This window comes from Grus americana, chromosome 15 (assembly GCF_028858705.1).
Source record: "Grus americana isolate bGruAme1 chromosome 15, bGruAme1.mat, whole genome shotgun sequence".
Lineage (NCBI taxonomy): Eukaryota > Metazoa > Chordata > Aves > Gruiformes > Gruidae > Grus > Grus americana.
In genome coordinates, this window is record NC_072866.1 from 17,390,698 (window position 1) to 17,406,591 (window position 15,894).

General features: G+C 45.2%; 1 long non-coding RNA gene across 1 annotated transcript in view; it reads right to left on the minus strand.

The window, feature by feature from the left end:
• The window catches only part of LOC129213295 (uncharacterized), a 98,609-nt gene extending 84,713 nt beyond the window's left edge, over window positions 1-13,896 (minus strand). Inside the window, exons 1-2 of the long non-coding RNA XR_008579411.1 lie at window positions 13,738-13,896; window positions 8,639-8,813 (exon numbers count right to left, since the gene is read on the minus strand). This is a non-coding gene — a long non-coding RNA (uncharacterized LOC129213295). The remainder of the gene's footprint in view (window positions 1-8,638; window positions 8,814-13,737) is intronic.
• Window positions 13,897-15,894: the final 1,998 nt, after the last annotated feature.

A 15,894-nucleotide genomic window follows, 5' to 3' on the forward strand; every position in this document is an offset into this window, starting at 1 on the left:
GCCAACCTCTGCTAAGCACGAGGGAAAACTCAAAGTGTGCGATTCGCAACAAAGAAAATTTGCATAGCAAAGTGTTTATTTTGAGGAAGTCTGTGATATTCCGGAAATTAAAAGACAAAGAAATAGGGTCCCCATTGGTCACTTTTATTGTTCAGAGAATTGTCCGAAGCTCCTCCGGAGCAGCAGGTAATGGTTATTCTCCCTTTAAGTAAATTATTTCCTAATGCTCCAGGTAGTTTTTGCAGGGGGTGACAGAAGAAAAGACTCTGGAATAACCTCTGCAATCTGTGAGAGCGTGATATTATGATATGGAAAGCAAAAACCATGATATAGCAGTCGCCTACACCCAGGCAGAGTAACCTGACTTCCGTTACGTAACTGAAGAAATACATAGACGCAGAGCCAAGAAAGCACACTTAAAAGTGTTTTTCAATCACTCATTTTGTTGCTTAAAAACATCCAAGGGAATTTTCAGTCTACAGTCTCCCTTTCAAAGGGATTCCTTCGCAAAAATCTGCTAATTATGGCATGATCACAAATTACTTCTTAACATTAAGAAGGGAACATATAGACAAGGGCAATTTTTATTATTTATTTATATGACGCTGTCAACTATATGTTTTATAGAGGAGAAGAGAGACCCCGTGCCCTCTGCAATCTGTGAATTTTACTGAATGTCACAGAACCTTACGAAATCTTTAAGTGTGACTAATGACAAAGTGAAATGAGAAGATATTTTCTGATAGGGGGATTTTAAAAAGTTTCGCAGCAATGGCAGAGATGATTATCGTAAGGATAAAGAATTCCTAGCCATTTCAAAGTAATTTAATTGTTGTTCTACCACTTTAAAGTATTTTACCGCCGTTCTTTCTATACCTGTGTCTTGCGTAACCAATGCACAGCACGACACCACTCAGGCAAAAGCCAAACCTGCAAATCTTTGTCATGGAGAAGTTCTGTGGGAAACCAAGGAAACTTTGAAAGAAAAATATCTAAGGAGAATTCTCTGCCAGAGTTCTTCCCAGGACCATTCCCCTCTGTAGCTCAGTTGCATTTAGACTCGTCTGTCATTAATGAATTAGAAATACCTGGAACACATGGATTTACTGCTAATTAGGGAAGCGGGTTTGTGGGGTTTTTTCAGAAACTGTTTAGCCATAACTTCCATATTAACTGAGATATGAATTTTATGTGGAAGAGTTACAGCAACACCTCAGACAGTAAATTCCATAGGGCAGTCAGATAGCTATTTGGCCAGACAGAATTAAAGAAGAAAATACACCTATTTTATAGAAACAGAAACATTAAGACCCTGTTTTATAGCCATATTCATTCTGTCTCAATTTCAACCTCACAGTACGCTGAACTGAGGGACACTTTATGTGAAATCAATGCCTGTTGTGTACCCACAGGCTTTTTCAAGTATTAGTTGCAGACTGGCACGTGTTTCGATGGAAACGCCATTTACTGTAGGTAGCCAGCCCCACGCCTTCGGAACATGGGATTGTATTTGCACTAACAGCATTACGATGCTGCAGGTACCCCGATGTGCTTGTAAACCTAAAGCCGTGACGGCTCAAGAGAACTAGCCTCAGACAAGTTGAGTTAGCAGGGACAGACACTCAGTCAATAGCCCTCTACAAAGCAGGGACGAGAGACTTGACCCCTCCGTTCTTCTGCAGCCCTCGGGGTATAAATCCTCTGCACGTGGAGGTTATCGCACTGCAGCAACACCGAACGCTACTCAGAGATAATTAATGAGCCCCCATATCTTATTTGTTACGACTTACCTATATTCAGTAAATTGTCAGCCAGACTGGAACAACCTAAAGCCACCAAAGACAGCTTGTCTGGTAACACTTCTGAGAAAAGCAGTCATCACCCGGCCAAACGCCAAGCGCCAAAACTGTTAAAAACCTGTGCAAACCCACAGCCTGCTGCCACGTGCGAGCTGCCTCTGAGAGGAAACCCCAGCCAATGAAAGCAACAACTGGGCACCCAATGGCCTTTAAGCAGGGCTTAATAATCTGCAGGATAAGCTAATTAAACCCAATTAAGTGGTGAAGTGCAATCTTAAATCAGACAAAGGTTGAATGAGGTTAAGCACAAATTAAAAGGTCAACACTCAGGCATGTGCTTAGGGAGCTAGGTGCTCAACAGCAGCATTAATAAAGGCAACATTTTTATTTGCTTGTGCAACTGTACGAGCAAAATGTGTTTGTTTGCGAGGGGAGAGGGGTGGTCCTGGGTGGTGCTGATGCTCTCAGAGGCCCTCAGAAGGATGTGATCAAAAGGAGATCAGCGGAAGACTGAGAAAAGCCTTTCTTGCAAACCCCAAATAGCCCACAATACTCCTTTTAATTGGTACGGACCTCCGCACGTCTCTGTGTTAAACAAGGCAGAGTATCGGTGCAGAACACAAAGACAGGCTTCTGCTGCTATTGCTCTGCCTCATTTACTTATTTGGGGCACGCTTAGTCATAATTACACTATATTGATGTGATGTTTAAACAATTTCTGTATGGATTTGCCCATAGGGCTGCCAGCAAACTAACTCTTCCTATTCAAAGACAAAACAATTCAAGAGTTTTCATCAGAGACACATTTTAACTCTCTTTTAATGACAGAATAATGAATATTTTATAGTTGCAGTTTCTGTTTTAAATGCAACATTTTTATTGATGTTGGGATTGTCCTGTAATGGTTTCAATTCAAAGCTGGTAGGATTGTAATTAGGTATTTTTCTAAATATTTGGTACTTTTTCTGAATGTTCTGATAGGTACAATTTTCTCATAGTTTAATATCCTTGCAGCTGAATATGCCAATCATTAAAATGACTCAGTGGTAAAGAAAATACATCTGTCTGATCAAAAATACAGTGCAACAATTTGTGAATCTTTTTAAAATTGCTTATCAAATGTGTATTTGCATCTGTGAGCATACTTTTAAAATACATGTTACAATAGAATCGGCAAACTTACACTTTGAATAACAAGTTCAATTTTTGTCAGTTATGTGCATGAAAATTTAGTTTTATGCCACAGAGAAAAATAGGAGGATTTTATCATGTTAATGTACAGGAAAGATTTTGTATTAAACAACAGCAGAGCTAACCATCTGGAAAGAAACATACGTTCTCTATAAATCTATTTACTTTGGGAAATGGAGGAGGTCTAGACACGGATTTTTTTCTCTTGAGAATATCATGTTCTAACAGATTTGCAAGAAGTACACGGAGTCGTGTGGTGGTCAGGAATGCACAAGCGGATTGCTGAACACTTTGCACGGAGGCCACTGGCCAGCCCCCCCGGTTCTACTGAAAAGCCGTGCATACCACAGAGCACCCAACAGAATTCCTGCCTATAGTCCTAAGGTTTTATGACAGCATTATTTGTTCAGGAAGGTAACGTGGATGTGGATAGTCCGTGGGTTTCTGAGCCACGGGACATTTCCTCGGGGGGGTTCCCTTGCCGTAACAGCACACGTGGGAAAGCAGCCGGGGCTCGCGCTCCCTTCCCACTTCCCTGACGTTCCGCTCCCTGTGGGGCATCTCACGGCACCCTGCTTCCCATCAAGGCACGTACCCGGCCTCTGCTGGAATGAACAAATCCCAGAATTCTTTGGAGACATAAAACAGGCAATAGAGTTTCCCGACCGAGGGGTTATTACAGCGCAAGCCAGCAGAACACCCGCGTAGCACACAAATCCTCAGACAGCAAGCTACGTCGTGGCCCTAATATCCAGCATGTCCAGGTTCGTTAGTCTGGGCACCGTCATCCCAGGAATACCTCGGGGCCTTGCTTTTCGTCGTCTTTGGGCACCAGACAACACGGGCTACCGGGGAGACTGTCAGGCCGCCCGGCCACGTACCTTCCGGGCGCTGCACAACGGATCTGTGCGTGCCAGTAGTGACTGGGGAACTGGTGTGTTTAAATGTTCATCTTACACGCTCTTTACACCAGCAGCTTAAACTGATGAAGTGGCCCACACTGCAAACACCCAGCACCTAAATTACCTGCTAGTTTAATACCACTTGGGGGAAAAAAAAGGCCTGTGGCCTAAGGTTGTAATTTAAAAATAGCTCTTTGTTATTTAATCTGTGTCTATCCAGGACAGTAATTGCAGAATTCAACATAATAATAATCCTTCTTCAGTAACTGCTTAAACATAGAGCCTGCAGAGCACTGAACGGAGGCACCGTCTCTCCTACGGCACTACAACAGCGTGTATGTCGCTGCTGCTCACAAGAGAATCACTGCTGATCCTCTCCCGTGCCGCACTTTGCATCCCTAAGTTAAAACCATAAAAATAATTTTTAATTGGAATGGGAGTGCACAACACACTTCACGAAAAGCAGCTCCCTCCTCTCGGTGAAGAGCAGCGATGTAAAAGCTTTACGGTCCCCAGCGTGGATCACACGCGCGGTACCGGCGGGGGACAGGACGAAGGCAGGTTGAGTCTCAGCGCAAACGCAGCGTGCACAGACAGTTCAGGGAAGAACCCCAACACGAATCTGATTAGAGCTGGTTCTCCCCAGCACCACGTTTCTCTGCTGCCTACCAAGCACTGACCCACCGCTGTGAATCGCCGCCGTGCTCCCGGCCATCGCTGTGCTCCTGAAGGAGCGTTTCGCTGCCAGCACGGGAGCCAGTGGCCAGGTCCCGCCCTGAGCTTTAGGAAGAGGTTGAGATCAAGGGTTAAGATGGACAAACACAGCTAAACCGGGGCTGGAGCAGCAGCACGGCACCCTCCTCGCTCAGGGCAATGGGAGCCCCTGCCCTGGCTCGCTCCCCTTCCCCAGAAACTGCTCCTGCTTTTGACACCGACGCAAAGCTCTCGGACTGCCCTGAGCAGGCCGTGCCGATGGGACTGACGCTTTGGGACCGTGCTACGGGCACTCGGGAGGCGCCAGGAACGCCCGGGACGCTGACGCTCTCAAGCCTGCCGTGATACGATTCCAGCTGCTGTCTCAGAGATCCCAGAGGGAATGCACAGCGTGTGCTACGCTTGCAGCCCACAGGACCGTGTGAGCAGAGGATGTGGCTGCCCAGCATGACGCTCAGAGGCGCACCGGGGTTCCGCAGAGCGGGATGTGGGAAGGGTCTCTCCGCGGGCTGAGCTCGGCACGTGGCCGTGGCTGCTAGAGGCCACGGGCAGTAGCCCTCGTTTCCTGCGCAGCAGAACGGCGTGGCCCACGGTAAACCGACCCGCATTAGCACCCTCGCTGGGAAATCACTGCTGGGGCGGTGCGGAGAAGATAATGAAAATAGAATGAGTTACTGAAAGATCCCATCAAGTTTGACCTTGAATAATTGGGATTTTAATGCACAGGATGGCCACTAAGAAGCTACTGTGAAAGCAGAAATTCAGGTGTTTTTCTTGCAGGCAGAACTGAAAGGAAATACATGGCTTTTCCAGTGTCTTTAATTTTCAATACAGAGTCTGCAATGAGCTGCTAATAATCATACAGTATGCCATCAGGGTTTTGCACCTATTTACATATAAATAGTTCTGACCTGACTTGGCTACCAACAACGGTTAATTTAATTTATTGTCCTTTGGCAAGTGAATAGTCATTGGTTTTCTAGCACTTTTAACCTTGGCAACCCCTTGGGAAATAAAAATTAGATTGAAAGAAAATTACTAGTGGTGGAGAACAGTAAGAAAGTGACAGTAGTATATATAAACCTCAGGCAGCAGTGGGATAGTGTCACATTATTGTATGCTGTCTTCTGAAGTTCAATATTACTTTCTTGATTTACACTTCTGCAATTTTTTCCCAGTAATTCTTCTTCCTTTGGGGACTTTTGCACCTAACTCCATGTTTTTTCAGCTGGGAAGAGGGATTAACCTATTTAGCATTTAAAAAAAAAATCTATCAGAATTCCTAAGAATAAGCCAGTGATGTGCAATCAGCAACGGCTAAACAAGGTGACAGTTACTGACCGCTACTGCCTGACCATCAGAGTACGACTGTCCGTCGCTCCCACACCGCGTGGGTGATGATAACACCTCTGAAGCGCCCCGATTCGGCCCCTGGCGTGCAACGAGGAGGTACGAAGCCCAGCGGCATGGCCTTCCTCCTGCCGCACCTACAGCCGTCTCCCGGCTTTCGCTTCACATGCGAAGCGCCCGGCTGGGCGCACGCGTGGCGACTCACCGCTGCCGCCGCTGTCGCGATAGTGAGGATCAGGAGTGCGGCAATAGGAACCGACACTGCTGGAGTTTGCTGGGAGCGCTGATCTTTTTAAAACAGCTGAGTGCGGGGTTTTGCAGGCTGAAAGAGGGACTGTTTGTGAAAAGCCACGAGGGAAGAGAACCCCGAGGGGAAGGCGAGCGGCGCTGGCCTCAGGAACCCCGTGTGCCCTCCCCTCCTCTCCGCACCGGGACCGGGGGTGCAGCTCGGGGGGCTGCAGGGAAGGACGGGGGCTGCCCCGTACCCACACCGCGCCGGCTCCAGCAGAACAGGGATGTGGGGTAGAGACAGGCGCAGAACAGATTTCCATGGATTGTTTTAATTGCTCCTGGATTCCTAGAAAGTCTGGACATGCAGAGTTCCTGTCTGCTCTCATGCACGTCCCGGACTCCCGTTTCAGCACTTTATAACACACACTAGCTTGGAAAACAGTAAAATCTGTCACACGAGGAGTATCAACACCGTGAATATCTGGTGTCTGGTTTATGCTGGTGAAATTTGGCGGTTTTATATTTGAGGCTATGGCACGCTGTGCAGAAACAAAGCATTCATGAGAATGATTCAAACACACAAAACCATAAAAAAAGATCAGTGAAGATGCAAAATTCGATCTGAAATTAAGGAAAACAGAAGTCCTCAAGACCCCAACTGGTCGTAAATGCCTTCTCAGCAGTCGTCTTTCAAAAGGGAAAGTTATGTGCAGCCCGTCCCTTGTATGATCTCTCCACATACCTACCTACGCAGCAAAAATCCAACGGAACCTACTGCTGCAGTTAAAATATTGCACAGTGTCAGTCGTCTGAGATGATCGTGCTTGCTTTTTATCTGGGGTCACTTCTAGGTGCAAATTAATAATCAACACTGCGTATGATGACAGAGAACGCCAGGAACGATTTTACATCTCGATAAAACTGTGGTGTAATGGCTGCAGGGCGCATTAAAAACAAGCCGAAAGACAAGACATCTTTTGTGCCAGGGCTGAAATACGTATGCTGATGTTTGCAGGACTATCAGTGCTGTTCATTTAAAAGTATATTTTTCAAAGAGAAAGTGGGAAAAAACCATTTCTAGATAAAGGCTAGCTATGAACTTTTTCATAGACTTGTGTACTGCTCCTGCACAATCCATGAAGCAGAAAAAATGGTTTAATAAAATGCCAGAATGATATTTCCTGTCAACTTTTAGTGTTCAAACCATCTTCTGAGTAGGTGTTATTTTCAAAGGGGTCCTTTTAGGACCTTTGTGCTTTCGGGCTGTGCGCGATTTGATGCACTTTGCAATAACCCCATCGTGCCACAGTGTGCTGGGAGTTCTCAGCTGCCCGATGATTCCCCTATGAGGAAACACAACTAAAAGAAAATGTATTTGGCCATGTAGATTCCAGAGTGAGTGATCTGAGAAGCCCCTAAGGGGCTTGCTTTTTCATCGGGCACCAAACTCCCACCCTGCCGAATCCAGCCTCGAATGACACCTCGGGCGGGCGATCCAGCACGACGAGGGGCTTTTGCAAACCGAGGCGTGCATAGAAACCTCAGGTGGAAATAACCACACACGCTGCGGGCTTGGCTGCTGCTCTGGAAGAGCAAAGAAGCCTTCCTAGTGCTGTGGCTGGGGAAACTCTGCCGTTCTTGCTGCTTGTGGTGGTTCAAGTTCCCATGGACCTTCTCTGCCATCCATTTCTCATCAAATGGACGCGGTTCTGCCCCAGGTATTTAATCCTGCCCCGTACTTACGAATCACGCTCATAGACACAGCAAGGCAAATGTGCTGCCCACATGACATCCTAACTTCTCATGGGGTTTTTCCCCCTCCTCAGAGATTCCTCTTGCCTGCCTTGAGCACTGAACAAACACGTGGCTCTATACATGCATACGTCTTGAACTATATATCAGCTAAAATTTATGGCACACATCAACAGGTCCCGCTGCACTTACACCCCAGCGAGTATGAACTTACTCATCAGATTACACATGTACCTGGGATTGTTCAAGATGAAAACAGACAATAAATAGACAATAAATCCTCATGCTACATTTAAAGTGAAGATCTTATAGGGCCAATTTGAATTATATTTTGGTCATCAACATCAGTGAAATGGTTAACATGCAAAACTATGACCAGCATAACTAGTATTCCTAGTTGTGTCCAAGCTTTCAAAATGTCACGCTCCTAAGGCACCAGCCCTCTTACAGTCCTGAGTGTTCTGAGACTCTCGTTCCTCTCTCTGCCTCGGGTTTGCGTCTTCTAAGTTTGATTTGTGACTGCACACCTCCAGCATCCACTGATGCGTCCCTGTTAGTTATTTCCAAACCCCTCAAACTCTGTACATTTAAAAAAATGTTTTACATGTAACATCCCATTATAATCTGCTCAGTAAAGTTCCAGCTAATTCCCAAATTACTTTTTCTGCATTGCTTAAATGTGTGCTGTGGAGTACTTACACCTGAAAGGAGAGAAGAATGTGCTGACAGAAGCTCTTATCCAAAATGCCGGGGATGTCAGTTGTCTTTTCATTGCTAATATAAGGATTAGAAAAACAAATTTCTCCATAGAATCTTGATGTGGAGAATATCTGAACTCCACGAACACGACAGCAGGTTCAGGAAATGGGAAGTCCTGAAATGTTGAAAAAATTTAATGAAATTTTTATGCCAATACATTTTAACTGAAGTATTTTTATGCCAGAAGTGTGTTACCAGCAATGCTTTTTTCATCCCACAGGAGATTTTTGTTTAAAAAAAGAAAATCAATAACCAGTGTGCAAGAAAATAAATTTCATTTTCAGCTTGGAAACGATTTCCTTTTCTGCACTTCTCTAAAACCATATTTTGCTTCTCAGTCACCTTCAGAGAATCATTTCCAAAAATAACATTCCTGATGTTAAAAGCACAAACATATTGTAAGTACTCGTCAAACGAGCCAGCGTTGTGTGCCTTAACGTGACCCTTGCTGGTTTGTCTCAGTTACTGCCAGCTGTTTGAGCAGAGGTTGAGTCACCACGTGAAATGCAAATGCCGTTGCATTCCACATCAGTCACGATTCACCCGGTAATTTATCAGATTTTAGCAAGTTGCTGTTCTCCGCAGTAGGTGCTTAGGCTAGTCGCTTCAATAATACAGCATCACTTTATCACTTACAACTTCAAAGTGATTACAACCCTCTATGAAGTAAGAGAATATTAACGGTTCCCATGTTACTGGTGGAGCTGTGGCAGAGAGGTCTCACTCCGGGAGGTATTTTGGAGAGAAGCACGTATCTCACCAGGAGGAGACTCCGGTGCTGTGCTGCTCCAGTTTTACTGTGCCCAGCATCCAAAGAGCTTTGCTGGAAGCCAGCTTGGCAATACTCACGCTGCACTCAAAGCCCTGCTCTGACTCTGCTACAGGCGTATCTGAGCAGTAAAACTGGTCCAGTTCTGCGTTAGCACTGAGCGAGCATTTGCCAAGCGAATGATTTTTGACTAAAAGCTTCATTTCCACTGAATCAAGTTTTTCAGAAAATAAATCAGTTTCAACATAAAGAAAATTTTCTTTTGGAAAATCCAGTTACATTCCTTCACCTGAAGCTGTACGGTAGTGACCTGCTGTTGAACGGAACCGGTACGCTTAATTCGAGGTCAGCAAGCACAACGAACACAAACCTACGTGAACAACATGCAATGGGCCACTTTGGACAACTGAATTTGGGTACTAAACTAACTTAAAAGACTAGCTATAATTTCATTTTTAGAAGGAAAATTTGGCTGGAATGGTTAATAGCACCATTTCCAAATCTATTTTTTAAAGTTTGTGTTTTATTAAGAAAAAAAAAAAATCACTAATTTTCAATCTTTTCAAACAACTTGGGCTGAAAATAAACATGAAAGGTTGACATTTCTCCCAGAACAGAAATTGTAAATTCTGGGAAACTCTGGCAGATTTAGACCAGTGTCTTTTGGAAAAGGAACTCAGGAGTCCAGTCCTCCTGCAAGTAGCTGAGAGAACCTCCTGGAGGCCTGTGTCACTTGAAAATGGGAAAAAAGCTCCTATCCAACCTAGACATTTTCTAAACGCTTGCTAGTATCGTGCCCAGCGTGTTACACACTGACACCAGGGCAAAGCCAACCAATAAACCAGGTTTCTCGTCATACGTCTGTTCTGAAACCGCTGCATACACCTCTCTGCTCAGGACCATCCTCTTTAGGACTGCATGCAGCTGAGCTGCCGGTCATTATTTCAGTCGTTCTTTTTACTGGAAGAAGCCGTTACACATAGTTTGACGACAGGGAAAGTGAATATATATTAATTCTCCATTTCAAAACCAGCATAATAGTTGGTTTTGATTACACCCATTCCTTAGAAGATAGTAGTCCTGTTACCAGTTTGCCCTTGATACAAATGGCACGAGCCACAGCAGCTTCCAAATAAAGATTTACTACAAATTAGGATCTGAAAGATCAAATGGCAAAGAGAGGATGATGAGTCTGTGGCTATATTCTGACATATATTGGATTATTGGGATTTGCATTCATTAGGAAAGTTAGACTGGCATTCGTGTGAGTGTGAGGTATTGTGCAGTTCATGAATGTCCTATAGATAATACGAGGGGGGTAATTATAAGCTGACTTGTTCTGATGACCAGCTGTAGGTTTTGCACACTTTGACATTGCCATAGTTTGTTACGCCAAGCACGGCTCGGATCCTCCGCAGAGCCCCTGCGCCCATACGACACCGGTGGGTTTCACCCGATGTAGGAGGCTGCCTGCACTGTACTTGATAGAAACTAGCCCCTGTGGTCACTAAAAGTTTTCATAATATATATGTATCTCTCTCTCTCTCTGAGTTTCAGCTAAAATCCAGTGCAAAGTACAATTTATATTGAGGTGTATAGATTGCCCTGCAGTAATGGTTGTAAGCTGGAAACGTGATCTGCAGTCTGTCACAATTAGTTAAGTCAGTGACTCAATAAATCAGAATCTATAAGAGAAAAGAAGCATCCTGCTCTTTATCAATTAATTCGTTTCCTAAATATTTGCGTAGACCATGGTAGCTACTCCAATGGCCCCTGAAGTCCTCAGCTATAGGCATCTTTACGCTCAGCTTGCGCACCACTTAACAGAATTCAACATTGTCTTAGGAACTCAGATACATTAGTCCTCAAATTAGGCTCTGATGATGATGATTTATAGCCTTGAAAATCCTCTCACCCCCGCCGTGAGTTGCACGGTGCGCAGGTAGACTGCGGGCTCCTCAGAGGAACGGGAACCGCTTCCGCAGGAATAGCTCTGCCGTGCAACCTGCCGCAACGCGGGCGCTGGCCCAGCTGCGGCTGCCGAAACCCCTGACACGTCCGAGCCGAAGGCAAGTTTGGGGAAGGCTGAACACAAAGGATTAGACTGGTAAATGCATTTTCCTGACAGGTGAATAATGAGCTCTTATTGAAGTCTAACGAGCAGCATCTCGCCAATATTTAAAAGGATTTATGAAGGCTTATTACTAAGGGCCACATTAATAGAGTCTACGTGGGTCTGCACTCCATCAGCCCACCTCCCGGTGTTGACGTTTTCCTTCTTTTCTTTCACAATAAGTAAAAAAATAAAGTTATAGAACTCCCTATTTGCTTTCCAGAGCTGCAGGAGTAATTAACTGTGGGAGCAAGAGGCAAGAAGGAAGAGATCTCAGGCTTAAGCTATTTGATTGCAGAGAGAAGCAAAACTATTATCGGCATTAATACGGAGAGATCAGAAGCCTCAATATGAAGGCATTAAAAATGCACACAATATTGATTGGCAGGTTTACCATAATTATGTAGTAGAAGCTGATTCAGCCGACTGTGCTTTCAGACTTTCTGGGTGATGTATCTCCCAGCTCATGAAACACAGTCTGATGCTATGAATACTGACTGACAGCTTCATTTCAGTAAATTTGCCACGGCAGACTGGCATTTTATTAGAGCTCAGTAGAAGACACATTGAAATTAATGGGGAAGACTCTCGTGCTTTCAGCAGGCTTTGGATAAACTAATAGGTTTTATTTCTGATAAGATGGTGGGAGACCCTCTTAAAACCACAGCAGCTTCAAAACTTTCAGAAAATGAAAACGAGTCGGAGTCGTGCATCTAAGTACTATTTGTGCTTTTGAACAGTCCTCTTTATAATCACACAAACTGCTTGTCAGGACGGAAAGTCAAGAGAGAAGCATGCAAGATGCTTCACCTCTGCTCCAATACGTCTCCCCTCAGATTAGTTTGCTTTCTTTGTCCCATTCGCTTTCCTTTTCTAGTCTCCTTTCTCAACCAACCATTTTCTCCAGCCCCTCCTCCCATCTCTCTGTCAAGCTATTTCCTGCTGTTCCATCAGTGGCTCCAGGAGCTCTTGCCCTAAGATAACATTTACCTCTATCATTCCCAGTTCCCAGCCTCTTCTTCCCAGTCTGTTCAGCTCTTCTGATGTGGCGTTGTCTAATTTGAGTCAGCATCAGAAAATGAATCACCAAGAGCAGAGCCAGGCTCTTGTCCGATGGATTGTCCATCCACGTGTCAGCCTAGAGCACCTCAGAAGAGCTGTGACAGGGAAGAGACGTGGGGTCCATAGCCCCGAGCAGTAATTTGCAGGGACGGTGCATCGTTACTCTGCCACCCTGTAAGAGCCGTGAAGGGCTGGAGCAGACTGTCAGGGCCCTGGGCGAGCCGCAGGGGCTCTCCAACCTCTCCCCCTTGCCTGGGGTTTGGCTGCTTGTGCTCCAAGCCAGCTTAGATGTGGTGCAGCTGTAGGACCTTGGGTTAGGGCTGGGCAGGAAAGCTGTGAGAAGCTTTCACGTCAGAGGTCTCCCTGGCTTTGCTCGGGAGCTGCAGTTAAGCCACGTACCTTCCCAGGCTGAGCCCTGGCTCGCTGACTGAACGTCCTGGCTTGACCTTGTCCTGCCTCATCGCCTCTGCGCTGTGACAGAGCCTGGCTGCCATCACCAGACCTGCTCTGCTCGTCCTGCTGGGGTACCGTGGGACGGCATCCTTGTGGGTGAGGACCCTGTCCCTGCCTGCCCAGACAGTCTGAGCAATGCTGGCTCTGGAGGAGAGGAGCAGCTCAACATACAGATCCTCCTTGGGAAATTTAGCATCAAAGCACCCACTCTGTACCAAGATTGTACAAGCACCATTTTACCACAGGCTGACGACTGAATGCAGTCAGACACTCAGCAAAAGGAACATCCCTCGTAGCCCTTCAAGCCCACGTCCCAGGGAGTGAGGCAGCCAGACAGCTCGAAGATATGTCAACACAACTTTTCAAGAATGCCAAATAACACATTTCTCTCTCCAGTTCCATTCTTGTGTCTTAACAGCAATGACTAAATTTAAAATAAAAAAATTAAATAAAATAAAATAAAACAAGACCCATCAGGAGGGGAGAACTTGGCAAGGGGAAGCACAGAGCAACACAAGGTATGGGCTGCATACAAACCCAAAAATCCATGTTAGCTTTCCATGCCTATTTGCTTCACATCCCTGTTTACAGATATTGCAATTTATTATGCTCTTTCTTTACAGACTCATCGGCCAGACTCACCTCTTGTTCCCTTTTATAAAGCAGATATGTGGTCCTGAAGGTGACAGCTTCTGATCCGGACGTTCACCAGCTCTTTGTGGCTAACAGCGATGTTGAAGGGCCACGGTTCCTTCCATTTCAAGCAATTGCACGGCAGATCTTAGTCCCTGAACCAGACCCAAAGGCCACTGAAATCAAAAGAAATACTCTGATTAACCCCAGCGAGATCTGACTCAGTCCAGTCAAGAAAACTTTCCAGTGAAGCCAGTGCAGGATTGACTCCCATATCAAAAAGGCGCTCCAAAGCACATGTGTTATTAATCCTCCTTAATCCCACCCTAAATAGTTCCACTTTCACTTCGCTTCACTCTCCCCTTGTAAAGATAAAACTTCCAGAGGTTTTAAAGACGCTCTTTGTCAAAGGATCACTGGAGGGACCAGTGGAAGTTTAGGGAGCATTCATTAGACCAGGAGAGGATGAAGTTCTATTAAAAATTGCCCATCTGTGAGTGTTAATTTAGCAGCTACTCGTTATTTTCTCTGCTGGGATGGTAGATGGAAAACAAGCTGAGAAAATAAAAGGCAGAAGAAAACAAGAGAGGAAAAACAGTACAAAGCTTATCAGGAGAAAATGTTAATTACACTTTAAAGCCCTTAGTCACCTAAGCCTCTATGTGCAATAGAAATAGAAACAGTCCAAATTATCTCTGCATTTTTTTAAAACTGTGATTACAGTTCTATTTGCTACTTTTCTCTTGTTATCTTTACTCCACCTGGAGAAATATCAAGCACTTGTAATTTCTGGATATTGTTTTGTCACTTTTTATCGAATGCCTTACGCGTGAGTGCTAATAAACACACATCCGGAGGAGGGTGCAGCCACGGGAGCTGTGCAGCCAGTTGACTGCAAGAGCCACTGCCGGCCGTTTAGCACTAATCACACGCGCTCCCAGCACGGTCTCAGCCTGCAGCATACTGGAAAGGAATCCCACGATCACATCGTCCCCAAGACACCATTGCGGACTCCGTAGTAGTAGTGGCTGTCAAGGTGCAACGGAACCAAAAAAAGGCTTTGCAAAAATGGCACAAAATGGTATCACCTCTGTATCTTGGACCACTAAGCGAAAAGGTTGTGCACAATTAATACCTATTTGTGCAAAGAAATACATCAGGATTCTGCTGCTGAATTCAGTGAGAGCAAGGCTATGCCCCTAGCCTGCACAGCTGGCGACAGCTGTCAAGGAGTGCAAGCCGCTCTCTGGGCTGCGTTGTGATATGCCAGAAACAACACGCTCGCCTTGCTTTTAAAACCGCTGTGTTCATCAACAAGGAATACTTAGTCTAAAGGAACAACTGACCTTTTCTGAGATGCACCAAATTTCAATTCCTAAGCAAGGAAAGGTCTTTGTCTTTAAAAGGGTCATTCGCTTTCTGAGTTTCTAGTCTGAATGTTCTGTGTAAGACACCACAGGTTGCAAAGTTCCTGACTGCACAACTACATGGAGTTGAAATGTTTTGATTCTTCACTTTGAAATAATTACGTTGTTAAAAAGTAAATGTAAAATGATTTTACAAGCCTTAAAACCCCCAAATCCTAGCATATTTCTATTCAAAAGAAAGTTTCAGATATTAAATTATGTATTTACTTATTTTTTAAGTAGGTGAGTAAATTCAAAGATATTTTATTGTATGGTTACCGCTCAAATTTATGTGGGTTTGCAGGCATTTCAAAGAAAAATGCTAAAACTAAAAAACCATTAAATACCAGAGCGACCAGTAGGATTCCGTCATCTCTACCCACGGTACCAGGCTCTGGGTGTGCTTCCAGCGTGCCAAAGCTTAAGAGCAGCAAGGGTTAACCAATCAAATAAAAACACCCTATGAGACGGCAAGGAGCTTGGGTTTGGGATGGTGCCCTGCGTACCCCGAAGGGGCAGGCACCCGGAGCTCACCCGCAGCCGGCCAGCCTTCACCGGATCACGCGCGCTGGGCTGGGGCAGAGCCGTGCACAGCCCTCCCACCCGGACACACCGCAGGTCTGGCTTACTCCACGTCTTGAGCTCGGCCTTGCAATGCTGGGTGCAAACTCATGGTCGGATTTTTCTTTCAATAGTCATAGGCAAGGCAAGATGAAATTTCTCCCCAGCTATGAATGCATTCTAATTGCTTGACTAAAAC